Consider the following 13,842-nt stretch of genomic DNA (forward strand, 5'->3'; position numbering starts at 1 on the left):
TCTCCAAGCAATTCAATCTTAAACTCTTCACCTAGATCAGAAGAAGAGGAGGATCTTACCTTCCCCTTCATCTTCAATTCCAAGCTCGACACAATTGCGGACCGTGACATAATTCCTGTTAGTGCTTCAATGGCACTCAAGAATGCATTCATTCTCACCACCCCTAAATCACCTTCATGCATTGCTTTCACTTCACCTGATGAAGCTAACTTCTCCATCCCGGTTCAATTGCTTGGGCAGCTGCCTAAGTACTCTGGTTCTTCAATGGAAGACCCTAATGTTCACCTTAGGGAGTTCTTGGACATTTGCAAGCTCCAATCAATTCATCATCTTACTCAAGAAGGCTTGAGGTTGCTTTTGTTTCCATTTACCCTTAAGGATGATGCTAAGCGTTTGTTGTACTCTTTGCCTGCAGGAATAATCACCACATGGGACGAAATGACTAGGAGGTTCTTGAAACAATTCTTCCCTGCTCAACTCACGAAAAGACTTAGGAGGGAAATTCAAAACTTCATTCAAAAGGATGGTGATTCACTCTATGAGGCATGGGAGGAATTTCAGGAACTACAAAGGAAGTGCCCTCACCATGATATTTCATTTGATGACTTGGTGCAATTCTTCTATGAAGGACTCGACACAACCAATAAGAGCATGGTGGACTCGGCATGTGGCTGCACATTTATGAACAAGACCGGTCAAGAAGCTTACACTCTGATTGATGACTTGGCTGACAACAATCGCCAATTTAGTTCCAAGGAGAAGAGAGGAAGCAAGAGCCGTGGGGTGTATGATGTTGATGCAAGAAATCAGATGGCTACTTTAAAAAGGAAGCTTGACGTTCTAGTCAAGGCATTCAATGGTTCGAGCATCAACAATCAAGCATGTGGTATTTGTTCTTTCAAAGATCACACGACTGAAAATTGTCCAAATGGTGCAATGACTAAAGAAGAGTTGAACTTCATGGGGCAACAGAGGCCTAGGTACGATCCATACTCGAACACATACAAACCTGGACTTAGAGATCATCCAAATTTTCGTTGGAACAACAATGCTCAACCGTCCAATGCTCAAGGTCAAGGACCTCGTCCTTCAGGTTTGTTTGTGAGGCCTCAGGTACCTCAAGGTTCTGTTCTCTTTAACTCTAACGTTCATGGTTCAAATAATGCATCTGCACCTAACTATGATAAACTTTTGAAGTCCCTTGCTCAAGGGCAACAAAATTTAAACTCTGCTACTCAAGCTTTAGTTACAGGTCAACAAGCTCATTCTAAAGACATAACCGAGCTTAAGAAGCAGATGGGACAAGTGATCGACTTCATGGAAAAGATTCATGAAGGAGGTAAGTTGCCGAGCCAAACTGAGCCAAATCCTAACGTGAAGGCCATGATGACAAGAAGTGGGAGGATCTTGGATGCTCAATTGCAGCAAAACAAGAAGGCCGTGTCTTCTAAAGGAAAAGAGGCCGAGAGTTTCAATGCTAATGACATAGAGAAAGACCCTGCCTCCTCTAAAGCTAATGATGTCGTGCCTCTTCCCACAAGTGATCATGACCCGCATGACAAAGGTAAGGATCCTAACTCTAGTGGTTTAGTTTCAACTAATGCTCTTCCTCGTGTTCCATTCCCTAATAGATTTGCAAAGCAAAAGAAGAATGACGCTGATCAAGTCATGCTCGACATTTTCAAAAAGGTGGAAGTGAATATGCCTCTTATTGAATGCATACAACAGAATCCTAGGTATGCTAAGTTTTTGAAAGAATTGTGCACTAAGAAGAGGATGACTCGAGAGAAGGAGGTTATCACAATGAGTGAGACAGTTTCTGCCGTGCTCCAACGGAAGCTACCACCAAAGCTTAAGGATCCAGGGAGTTTTTCTATCCCTTGTACAATCGGAAACATGACATTTGAAAAGATAATGATAGACTTAGGTGCATCGATCAATGTAATGCCTTACTATATTTATGAGGATCTAGGTCTAGGTGATTTGAAACGAGATAATGTTGTGATTCGATTGGCAGATTGTTCCAACAAAGTCCCTTTGGGCTATGTTGAAGATGTTCTTGTGCAGGTTTCGAGCTTGATATTCCCTGCGGACTTCTATGTCCTTGACATGGAGCCAACTGAAGGAGATGACAAGGAGGTCCCTATTCTGTTGGGGCGTCCCTTTATGAGGACTATAAGAACGAAGATTGATGTGTTTAGTGGATCACTCACCTTTGAGTTCGACGGTGAAGTGATTAGCTTCAACATCTTTGAAGCTATGAGGTATCCCCTTTCGGAATTAAGTGATTGTTTTTCAGTTGACATTCTTGATTCCCTTACAGATAACTATCTAGATACCTTGGCACATGACGAGTTGGCACTCACCATTGCCCAAGGGGCCGGATTTGCAAGTGACGGCTCCAACGTTTCTGAGTTGGAAGCCAATGATGCCGTGCCATCATTTGTACTAGAGAATGTGGCCTCTCTTGAGGTTTCGCCACGTGAGGTAAGTTATGTCTCTCCTAGTCCAATTCTCTTAACTACTAACAAGAATCTTCCTTCTGTGGTGCAAGCCCCAAAGCTTGATCTTAAGGTTCTTCCGGACCACTTGAAGTATGCATTTTTGGGAGATGAGGATACATTGCCCGTGATCATTTTCATCTGCACTCAACGAGGAACAAGAGGAGAGATTGATTGAAGTGTTAAAGAAACACAAGACGGCAATAGGATGGACCCTAGCCGACATCAAAGGAATCAGCCATACCATGTGTGTGCACCGAATTTTGCTTGAAGATGGTGCCAAACCAACCAAGGAATGTCAAAGACGCCTTCACCCACCAATGATGCAAGTTGTAAAGGATGAAATCACTAAGTTGCACGATTGTGGCGTGATCTACCCCATCTCGGATAGTAGGTGGATCTCTCCCATTCAAGTTGTGCCAAAGAAGTCAGGAATCACGGTGGTAAAGAACAAAGAGAACGAGTTGGTGCCTCAAAGGACAGTGACCGGTTATAGAGTGTGTATCGACTATAGGAAGCTCAATGCTACAACAAGGAAGGACCATATGCCATTGCCATTCATTGATCAAATGCTTGAGAGGTTAGCTGGTCATTCTTTCTATTGTTTCCTTGATGGATATAGTGGATACAATCAAATTAGTGTTGCGGAAGAAGATCAAGAAAAGACTACGTTCACATGCCCTTTTGGTACGTTTGCTTATCGTCGCATGCCTTTTGGTTTATGCAACGCTCCAAGTACGTTTCAACGCTGCATGTATCACATTTTCTCTGAGTATATTGGTTCTAAAATTGAAGTTTTCATGGATGATTTTTCTGTTTATGGTGAAAATTTCGAAACATGCCTAGAGAATGTTGAACTTGTGCTTAAACATTGTGAAGAAACTAACTTGGTTTTGAATTGGGAGAAATGTCATTTCATGGTCACACAAGGCATTGTCTTAGGCCATATTGTTTCATCTAGAGGAATTGAGGTTGATAAATCTAAAATAGATCTTGTGCGTCACTTACCCCTCCCCACAAGTGTGAGGGATGTTCGATCTTTTCTTGGACATGAAGGTTTCTATCGTAGGTTTATCAAGGACTTTTCCAAGATTGCGAGACCAATGAGTTCATTGCTTCAAAAGGACGTTTCCTTTCACTTTGATGATGATTGCATGCATGCATTTGAGACTTTGAAGAAGCTCTTAACTTCGGCACCTATCATGGCACCACCGGATTGGTCCTTGCCATTTGAGTTGATGTGTGACGCCTCCGACTATGCAGTTGGAGCTGTGCTAGGGCAGAGGAGGGACAAGCAGCCCTACGCCATCTATTATGCCTCACGAACACTCAATGATGCTCAACAAAACTACACCACAACTGAAAAAAGAACTTCTTGCTGTGATCTTTGCTCTAGATAAGTTTCGTTCTTACTTACTTCAATCCAAAGTTATTGTTTACACTGACCATGCAGCTTTGAAGTATTTAATGATGAAGAAGGATGCCAAACCAAGATTGATTCGATGGATTCTCTTACTCCAAGCGTTCGATCTCGAGATCAAGGACAAGAAGGGCAGTGACAATGTTATGGCGGATCACTTGAGTCGTTTGGTGAGAGATGCCGAGCCCTTGGCTATCCAAGAGAGCTTTCCGGATGAGCAACCCTTTCGAGTTGAGGTAAGTGAGCCATGGTATGCAGATATTGTCAATTATCTTGTTTCTAAGCAATTTCCGGATACTTTATCGCATGCTCAAAAGAATAGACTCAAGGCTTTAGCTAAGTATTATGTTTGGGATGAACCATATTTGTGGAAACATTGTGTTGATCAAATCATTAGGAGGTGCGTCCCTGAATCTGAACATTATTCTATACTTACTTTTTGCCATTCTGAATCTTGTGGAGGACATTTTGGTTCACGTAGGACTGCTCTAAAGGTGTTAGAATGTGGTTTCATTTGGCCTACGATTTTTAACGATGCATATCATTTTTGCATGACTTGCGATAGATGCCAACGCATGGGAAACTTAGGATCTAGAGATCAAATGCCTATGATACCGATTATATATGTTAAAATATTTGATTGTTTGGGTATTGATTTCATGGGACCTTTTCCTAGGTCTAATGGTTTCTTGTACATACTCGTTTGTGTTGATTATGTTTCGAAATGGGTGGAAGCAAAAGCCACCCGGACTAATGATTCTCGAGTTGTTGCAGATTTCCTTCGTTCTAATATTTTCTCTAGGTTTGGTATGCCGAGAGTTATCATTAGTGATGGAGGATCTCACTTTTGCAACCGGACCATTGAGGCATTGTTGAAGAAGTATGGAATCAAGCATAAGGTTGCTACGCCTTATCACCCCCAAACAAGTGGACAAGTGGAGCTATCTAATCGTGAGATCAAGAGAAATTTGGAGAAGTCTGTTGGACCATCACGCAAGGATTGGTCTCAACGATTGGATGATGCTCTTTGGGCCTATAAGACGGCATATAAGACTCCTCTTGGCATGTCACCATTTCGATTAGTCTATGGCAAGGCATGCCATCTTCCTGTGGAGCTTGAACATCGTGCATGGTGGGCTGTGAAGAATTTTAACATGGACATTGATGAGGCTGGATTGCATAGGAAGTTGCAATTGCATGAGCTTGAAGAGATTAGAAATGAGGCCTATGATTCGGCAATGGTTTACAAGGAGAAGACTAAGACATTCCATGACCGCATGATTAGGAAGAAACACTTTGTCGTTGGGCAGAAAGTTTTTTTATTTAATTCTCGACTTAGATTGTTTCCGGGCAAGCTCCGTTCTAGGTGGCTTGGACCGTTTGTTGTTACTCACATTTTTCCTTCTGGTGCTATCAGGATTAAATGTGTTGTGATTGATAAGGAATTCACGGTCAATGGACATCGCTTGAAGCCGTACTATGAGAATTTTGTGGAGCATAACGTGGAGGAGATCTCACTCCTTGATCCTACGGCAAGCAAGTGATATTTTTGAAATAGTCTAGGCTATAGACTCTAAACTTAAGCCAATGAAGGAGCCATCAACGAGTGTTTGCATTTTCTTATCCCTTATCTCTTTTTAATTTTCGTTGCTTATGATATTGTACATTGAGGGCAATGTAAGGTTTAAGTGTGGGGTATACATCATTCGTTGAATTCTATTGTTTGATGCTTATGTGTTTCGATTTGTTGTTTTGTTTTTCGATTTTTAGTGTTATTTTTTTTGTTTTGTTTTTCGATTTTTAAGTTGTTTTGTTAAGTTGTTTTTGTTTTGACTCCTAGGTATGCCTTTAACTGTCTAGGATGAGTTTATCTTTGAATTTATGGTTGAGAGATGATCATGATATTGAATGAACTTTATTGTTATTTAATGGTTAATCGATGTGTAGATTTTGTACGAACATGTAGTAGATAAGGATTTTGAAACTTAGGTACAAAATGAGCATGTTCCCTATTTGTGTTGAATTCATGTAACCTTTGTGAGTTTCGAGCCATATATGAGCCTTTCTTTGGAGAGTTTTATTCTATCGTTTCTTGGCTTTATAACCTCATTACATTTATTTTGATCAATTCATATGCCATAGAATTGCAATGAACTAGAGAATGCTAGAACTTACTTTGAGAAACTTTCGAAGCTTTATGTCATAATATACTTTGATTTTGAAAAGGATTGTTAGATTCTTTTAGGATTTCCACCACTAAAGCCAAAAAGCCATATGTCCATATTTGAGCCCTGCTTGGGACACCTTAGTGTTAACCCTTTTGAGCCTACGTTAAGCATTTTCTTTCATTACCAACATGTTATATCCTTGCTTAGTATAGTTATATCTCTACCTTGTCTTTGAGGCTTGGCAGAGCCGATTTGTGGATGTTAATATGGAGTGATGATTTGATTCAAGTGTGGGGTAATGCTATTGTATGTAAGAATGCTGTGACAAGAGTGTGAAAAAGAAAATGTATGATGCCGTGTGAAAAAGAAGAAGAAAAAGTATATATGCACGTCATGAAAGAAAAAATGAGGAAATCTCGGCTTGGCACTTGTATATGTGAATTTGGAGTTGTGATGTATTTGTTGAAGGCTCAATAATGTTGTACTTTAGCCTTTGTTCGTTTTTACAATGTTTAAAGTGAAGAATGGGTCCAACATGATGATAATTGGCCCTTGTTTTATGAAGCATGGCGACATAAAGTGGATGATTATTGCTCTGCTAAGTCTTAAGGATGACCTTTGTGATTCCTTTTACCTGAAAAGTGATATCCTTACCAAGCCTAAGCCTACCTTTTATAAAGATCCACATGATTCTTAAAATGAGTAGCTCTTGATTTGTGGAGTTTGTTTCATAAGTAAGCATATGGTTTGGGTTCATTTGTGCATATGATTGGTATCTTTCATGAGGTTTTCAAATTCACTATGTATTCATAACTCTTATGTGTGAAAAGCTTTTAAGCATATGCCATGTTCTTGAGAGAAAAGATTCGGAGTGCATATCCCTTGTGAGTTGAATTTGAACTTGTTTTGAACATGTTGAGCTTAATATCACCTATGTTTCTGCAATGTCTTACTTGTTATGCGAGATCTCATGTTTATTAACCATTGAATTCATTCTATCTATTTTGATTGAGTGTTATTCTTAATATTATGAATTTGAAGATCTCTGAGACAAATTGTTGAAGACATTATAGTTGAGTCGTTAGTTTAGATATATTAATTTTGGTTTTAAGTTTTTGTTTCCCTTTTCTAGTATTTGCTAAGGGACTAGCAAAGTTTAAGTGTGGGGTTGTTGATAGGAGCACAAAGTGTGACGTTCTTAATGTGATTATGTCATATTCTTACTCTTTGTTACCTCTTATATAGTATATTTTAGTTTTTTTTTGTATGAATAAGTGTCTAGGCATAGCTTATAGCAATTATGAATGAATTGATGATGAAATCGTGCAAAGTGTTAAGAATCCTTGTTGAGATATGATTCCTTGTTCGAGTAGGATTCATCTTTTTGTATTTCTTTTTTTCTAATGTACTTATTCTTATTAGGAAATACCAATCCATTATGGAGAAGGAAAGCAATCCTAGTTTCACAAGGAAAAAGGAGAAGAAGATTTGCACTTAAAAGCCCAATCAATGCAAGAATGAAAATGCTGTCAAGATTCGTAGTCCAACTTCGACGGGGTCCTCTGGATAGCTCCGATCGAGTTAGAAGATGTGCCTTATATGGATAGAAAACTATGTGAGTCTAGTTTCTGTAGGATTTGGAATCAAATTAATATCTTATTTCTACATGGAGATATGACTGAATCATTGCTCGGAGGTCCAGTGAGTTCGGCGGAATTATCTCAGCCATTGATTTGCTTTTGATCCAAGGGCTATGAGGGAAACTTGGGACCTTGTTTCTCCTACATGTAGAGTACAGATATGTATCAGAATATCCATAAATCCCTGCACCAAACAATGTCAAAGAAGGCATGGCAGAAAAATAAATGAGAAGAGGCAAGAAAGTCAAAGAAGGCATGCAGCAAATTTAATGAGGAGAGGTAAGAAAAATCAAACATGGCTGCAATAATTAAGACTTTTGTTGCTTCTCTAATTCAAATGAAGAAATTTGTGCAAAAGAAATCATCATTAAAGGAGGAAGAAGATATGCAATTAATGCAAAAGATATGAGAATTCTGACAGTGCAGATCATCCAACTTTGACGGGATCCCCTGGACAGCTAAAAATGATTGAGAAACTGCATGATATATGGATGAAAAGCCACGGAAGTCTAGTTGAAATTGCCAGTTGGAATCATCTCAATATCTATTTTCTAGGGAAAGTTATGACCACAACAAGGGACAAAGGTCAGATCTGCCGAATCTAGGAAACCTCAACCAATTTGGTTTCAACTTTGTGGCCATCCTCCCTTGGGTTTCTTCCTCTATATATAGCACCTCATTTCCACATAAAATGATCATCAACCTTGCACACAAGCACAAGCCATAGCTCTGCCGAATCAATCCCTCACCCTTCCAAGAAATCCTAAACCCGATTCCACCATTCTTCACCTTCATCTATAGCCTTCAAGCACGATTGAGAAGAGGTTCCATTCCCCTAGAAGTCTTGGCTACACCTTATAGAATCGATTGATTGATAAAGTGTAACTATGATTCTCTCTATGTTTCAATTCGGTTTTTGGTTTTCTTGTTCTTGGATGAGTATGCGATTTGTGTAGTGTAATCTTGTTTCAATTTTGTCTATGAAATAGCTACTTGATTCAATTTATATAAAGATTCGAATTTATGTTTTGGTTTTATGGATTTTCTGTTTTTGGTTTCTGCCGTGTACTATGTATGAACAATTTCAATTCCTTAGTGTTATGTATGCGATTGTAGCATGATATTTAGGTTGTTGGATTAAAGACTTATGCTATGAACATATTTATTCTTTTCTATATGATTTTCGAAATTGCATGATTGGGGGTTAAGTAGGTGACATACTTGATGAATTTGATATGCATGGCTTTGGGATTGTATGGTAAGATGAACATGTTAGATTTCAATGAAGTCGAGTGGCAAGAATTGAATGTGTTAAGTGTCTATGCATATAGGTTACTGATGTGGAACTTAAATTGCATGATCTAACCTTAGTTGTTTATGAGCTAATCTCGGCATGACTCTAAAAGGGAGACATAGGACTTGTTTCGATTTCTCTATGTGAATTGTTTTGGTGATTGTTTATGAGTTGGTTGGTTGATAACATGTATATATTAGTTTAGATTTTATTTTCTGTTTTTATATCTCAATCCGAACCTATATCAAACCTTTTAAACTCTTATGAATTCGTTGTTAAATGTTTGTGATTCTTTACCCTGGTTGGATCTCCGGTTTGTGAACGATACTCTCTTGCTTTATACTACTAACGATGCTTACAGGGTTAATATTGATCTCGAGTAATCGTTTCGATCAGCTAGTGCAATTCATGATGATTTTCCACAAGCTACACATCGCTTATGTGTTTGGCATCTTTATCAAAATGCTGCTAAAAAATTGAGTCATGTCTTTCATCGATCTTTAGAATTTGTTGATGATTTTGGCTATTGTATGTATGACTATGAGTTTGAGAATGAATGGCTATTAGCATGGAACGCTATGCTTGAGAAATATGGCCTCAAGGAAAATACGTGGTTGAATGCTTTATTTGAATTGCGAGAAAAATGGGCATTGGTGTATGGAGAGACACTTTCACCGCTGATATGAAGAGCACACAACGTAGTGAATGCATGAATAATCTGCTTAAGAAATATTGAAGCCAGAACTTAATCTTTTGCGGTTTTTAGAACATTATAAAAGAGTTTTGGCTGATCGAAGATATGAAGAGTTAAATGCTGAATACAAGATGATAGATACTAGTCATGTGTTAGTAGTGAGTGCACATATACTGTAACATGGAGCATAAGTGTAAAAAGTTGTGAGAATTCATATACTCCAGAGGTGTTCTTACTCTTTTAGAAAGAATTTGTGAGAATTCATAATTATAGTACTTACAAGGATGGTAAGTGTGGGATGATATCAAAATATAGAGTAATATATAGCTTTGAACATAATGAGCACTTGGTCAAATATGAAGCTGCAACACATATTGTGAGTTGCAGTTGTAAAAAGTTTACTTTTGTTGGGATTCTATGTGTTCATGCACTAAAAGTGTTTGACAAGAAGAATGTGAAGAAAATTCCTGAGCAATACATTTTGAAACGGTAGACACAAGAAGCAAAAGCTATGAGTATTAGTAGTTATCACAATAATGAGGTTCATGGTAATCCTAAGGTGTCAATTGGAAAACAGTATAGCTATTTGTGCCGCACTTCTCGTGATATTTTGACAGTTGCAGCTGATGATGAAGAGTTAACAAGACATGCACATGACTATTTAGTTGAGATGTTGAAAGCTTTAGAGTTCCTAAAGAAAAAACGCAATGAGAAAGAAGGGGAAAAATCTAGTCATACCCTTTTGGAGAAAATAAATGGCGAAAGTGAAGCGGTTAAGGGTATAGTTTAATCTAATGCTTGTGAAACATCTATTGTGCGGGGAGTTAAAAGAAAAGAAACAGTTGGTCGGCCACGTACCAGATTCAAAGACTCGGCTGAGAAAAAGAAGAGCAAAGTACTGAAAAAATGCACCAGAGCTCCTTAAAGGAAAATACCTATGGAGGTACATCTCTTATCCTTCTCATTTTAATACGGATAATTTATAATGGTGATGAATTCTTCTTCTAATTTCAAATCATTTACAGGAATTTCAAACACATCAAAACAGTGTGCATGACATTCAACCCTATGATATTTTGACTCAAGTAAGAAGTTGTGGCTTTTATTTGTTTAGTGAGCAGATAAATGGTTATTGGAGTTTGAACAATTATTTGATTTGCTAATGCGGTGATACTATGCATGCCTGAACATGGTGATACTGATGAATTCTCTACTTGGCAAGACCATATTTCATTTACTCAATTGCTTCAGGTTTGTAGTGAGTACATCACTGAATTAGTTGAATATAATTGATATATTTTCATTCAGTTATGTTCTAAAAATTTGAACACAATATGAAGCCATGTACTTCTATACTAGGATGCAATTCCCTAACCATTTGTTGCCTTATCTCTTTGAAAGAAATTACTTTAATTTATGTATGAGTTTCCACATGGAGAGTTTGTTGATTGCTTACATAATCCTGATAAAAGGTACTTCTTGTTATAGGCTTATAGTAACCAATTCTCTACCTTAATATTTTCTTTTTGGCAAAAACATTACCTTATCTCATGAGTAATCAAATAGTTATTTTGTAGGAACCGTTAACACAATTTAATTCATTATCAAGAGAGGAAGAACATAACATATAATGGGAAGATTGAACATTTGAGCTCATCAAGATCAGTTTTGCAGATTGTGGATGATATCATTTTGTTGATTGAGCATGTTTAAGCTATTAGTTGTGCTATTTGCTATTTTTTTAACATTCAAAGATTGAATTTGCAATGCTATTTGTTATTTTAATTTTGCAGGAGATGAGATTTTCTATCTTCTGACATAGAGATGGAATTCTGTAACTCATTAATCCATGGAAGAAGAAAAATCCATGACACAAATTTTAGACTTATATTGAATTATTTACAACCTCTCAGGCTGTTTCACCACTATTATTTGTTGGCATTAGTTCTAAGTTTTGTTAAGTGCTGGACAAATGTTGTATAGGTGTGTGAAAGAAAACAAAGGAAACCCTTTGATATAACAACAACGATGGTTAACTTATGCCAGACTGTTAGTTATTTAAAAGCTCTGTTAGTCCCCTGTTAGCTCTTTGAAGGATTTAAACATCTTAATTGATAAAAGCCACATGCCATCTTATTACTGGAGCTGGTCATTTAGAGGTGACCAGGGCTGGTCACCCAAATTCTGTCTGTAGTGAAGGACATCTATTAGATGAATCAGATCTCTACTTGTCTCATTTTCGGTTTGTTATTAAGCGTGTGGGCAATCTAGTCGCGCGTAACCTTATTAGAGTTGCATTGAGTCTTTCTTCTTCTTTAATTTGTTTCAAGTTAGGGCCTAGTTGGCTTCTTGCTAGTGTCAAAAATGACTTCGACCGTTAGATCAAACTGATCTTAGTTTGTTTTCCCTTCTATGTCTTGACGGGATTGATGAAAAAAAACTTTGGTCCTCAATCCGTTTGTACTCTTCGTTTTTCAATTAAGTTCTAAAGATAAAAGAAAAATAATAATAATATGTGTGTTTGAGGAGGAACGAAACGAGAAAAATAACAACGTAATAGAACAAAACGTAACCATTTATTAATTGATAATGGGGTTTATATATAGACATTACATAACCACAATCCAGTAGGATTTGGAGTCCTAATCTATTACAGAGATGTGAATCTATCTCTAACAGGAAACCTAATAAGGCTTAGACACACACAAGGGTAAAATAGTAATTTTCTCGGAACACTCTCCCTTGTGTCGCATACCTAGATTGCATGGTGCACACATCGATGTCTCGGTAAAAACCTTGTCAAGCAAAATAAAAACCTCTTGGGTGAAAAACAAAAGCTTGATCGAAAGGAAAAAGAGCACAACGCACCATCTACATTTGATAGCATCATGTGAGGTAGACTTCCCCTGAAGTTTACGAAATAACTCCCCCTTATTAGTGTCATAATCATGGAGTACAAAAAACAACGTATCCAACGTTCATTACATGCTTATCAAAAATAGTCTTGGACAAATGATTAATGATTAATCTTGTCACGCATCCTTAGATCATACATGATATACTTAGCCAAACTTAGATCTTAGGAAACAAGATTGCATAACAACTCAAAACAAGAGTTTACAATGAAAATCAGATTCTTGGGTAGAGTGACATTCACTCACTTAAACGGCCATAACTTCTTTGTCACAATAGGTATCAGTGAACTGTAAAATGTTCTGGAAACTAGACACCCGTGGCTTTCCAATGACATAGAGCTCACAACCTAATTCGATCAGAGCAGTTCACAGTGCTTTGTTGAAGTTGACTGAATTGTAAATTCCCGGACAAAACTGTCATACTTTGCTAAAACGGCCATAACTCCCTCAATGTGATAGCTATGAATAAATAGTTGGTGCTCTTGAAAAATAGACTCATAGACATTTCCAACAGTACCAAATTCACCATATTTGAATGAGTGAGTTGTTCCGTAGGTCTCGTTGATGTTGACTTATGAAACTGGACAGATTCTGATTTGTCACATTCAATGTGTCTTTCACAAATGAATGGGAGAATGGACCAATGAATGACTAATTTTGGTCTGAGACAGAACCGTACACATCCTCTACACTGCAGTGTTGACTGCTACACCAAGGCGTACGTTGATGTTGCTGGAGTTACTGGTTGATGTTGCTGGAGTTGCTGGTTGATGTTGCTGGAGTTGCTGGCGGCGTTGGTGTGGATAGGATTCGTGTTGGTTCACTAAGTGTATAACTAAACCCATGTCAAAAAAGCAATACAAGTCAAATGACGAAGCATAGGCGCATAGTTTAATCACATTATAATGAAAGCAACAGTGTCTCAACAATACTTACATATATGAATCTATAACTCATTGAATCTCTTTATCATCTTAACTTAGATGGAATAGATAATCCAGAATTGGCTTTCATATGAACACGTATGGGTATAAGTTCTTGCAACCGATTGTACTATGTTCTTTTGAATGTTGCAATCTGATTACATAAGCTCTCCGGGGGTTGGAGGCATTTAAAGTCCCTTGAGCACTCTCATATCTGCGTCAAGATCCCTTTACAGATATGCTATGATCACTCTATAATGCTGCAAATCAGTTTTCATGGACACTAC

At 37.8% G+C, this 13,842-nt stretch overlaps 1 non-coding gene and 1 pseudogene across 1 annotated transcript; one reads left to right on the forward strand and one right to left on the reverse strand.

Moving 5' to 3' along the window:
- Positions 1–486: 486 nt before the first annotated feature.
- LOC126805341 (small nucleolar RNA R71) lies at positions 487–593 on the reverse strand. Its single transcript, XR_007674013.1, has one exon. It is a non-coding gene; the product is annotated as a small nucleolar RNA R71 (small nucleolar RNA).
- A 3,390-nt stretch (positions 594–3,983) lies between these two features.
- Positions 3,984–13,842, forward strand: part of LOC126791747 (uncharacterized) — a 48,069-nt pseudogene continuing 38,210 nt past the window's right edge.

This window comes from Argentina anserina, chromosome 1 (genome assembly GCF_933775445.1).
Source record: "Argentina anserina chromosome 1, drPotAnse1.1, whole genome shotgun sequence".
NCBI lineage: Eukaryota > Viridiplantae > Streptophyta > Magnoliopsida > Rosales > Rosaceae > Argentina > Argentina anserina.